The sequence below is a fragment of the Elephantulus edwardii genome, unplaced genomic scaffold (genome assembly GCF_000299155.1).
Source record: "Elephantulus edwardii isolate Elephantulus edwardi_28Jun2011 unplaced genomic scaffold, EleEdw1.0 scaffold00244, whole genome shotgun sequence".
Classification (NCBI taxonomy): domain Eukaryota; kingdom Metazoa; phylum Chordata; class Mammalia; order Macroscelidea; family Macroscelididae; genus Elephantulus; species Elephantulus edwardii.
In genome coordinates, this window is record NW_006399994.1 from 372644 (window position 1) to 374090 (window position 1447).

A 1447-nucleotide genomic window follows, 5' to 3' on the forward strand; every position below is an offset into this window, starting at 1 on the left:
CAGAGCGCAGCAGAGCTGGGATGGTGGTGGAGGTGGTGGTGGTCCCTACAAATCAGAATCAATGACTGCCAGGAATGGCAAAACCATCCCTAATACATCAGCCCTATCTCTATGGCAGTTTCCTCTCTCTGATGAAAGGATTGTAGGATTTGGAACCCACTCAGGGTATTCCAGGAGAAAACATGCCTGTCATTGTTGTAGATTGCCGTGAAGTTGAGCACAACTCACAGTGACCCTATGAACGAAAGGCCTGGAGCCTTTCTATAACTAGCTTCATTTATCAAAGTTCATAAAGTTTCCAGAGGCATGTTGTCTACGAAATGGATGCCATTCCTGCTTCCATCTATAGTGAAACTATAGAAAAACATGACTTAGCTCTTCAATTCATTACACTGACACAAAGTCAAACAAACAAATAAAACACCACCACCACAACCACCCACTAAAGTTAATGTTCTGAACAGCTCCGCTGACCCCATCAAGAGTGATGATACAGACAACTACGTCTGAAGCATTCAGCTCTCAGTTAATGGGGTAAGGTTAGGATCCACAGGAGAAACGCATAAGGATGACCTACAAGGATTAACTGTGCCAGATGAGGGCAGTCAGTGGGGGAGTTCTGAGGGGAGGAAAGTCTGTAGGTACCAACTTTATGTTCCTAAACACAGAAGCAACATGAACACAAGGCACTTCCACAACAGAGTAGTGCTCATACACATCCATCAGTGCCTAGAATTTATAAAAATGAAATACTACTACTAATTCAATTATAAATTCAAACTCACTGCTGTCAAGTCCAAACCAACATTTGGTTTCTGAAGCTGTAAATTGCATGGGAAGAGATTGTCCATCTTTCTTTTGATGAGCTGTGGATGGATTTGAACCACCAGAAAGACACAGCCTTTGGATTAGCAGTGCAACTTCTATGGATTAGTGAGTGTTTTTGTTGTTAGGCTCCATCCAATAAAGTATGACTCATAGCAACACTGAAAAAAAAGATCTGAACCCTCTTCTATCCTTTGCCTTCCTCACACTTCCTGACAAGCAAGAGTTCATTGCAGCAGTCACTGTGTCAATCCACCTGGTTGAGGTTCTTCCTCTCCTTTGTCAACCCTCCTCTCTTCCCAGAATCATGTCTTTCTCCGAGGAATAAGACCTCCTAGCAACATGCCCAAAGTATGTGTATACTAATGCTATTAACAATATGATTAGGTGCTGTGGTTTCATATACCTGATCCAATTAAATCCTTGTTGGGAAGATTCTATCATTCTCATTTTACTATGATAACACAGACTTGAAAATGATCCTTTGTGTCAGAGGAAAAAGCAGAAAAGTAGACTCCCTAGGACTCAGGAAAGATAGATATTCAATTTTCTGTTCTTGTTTGCAAGGTTGCATTTATTTTAATGGGAACTGTGGCAGACCTGAAGTCAATGCTTCACATAT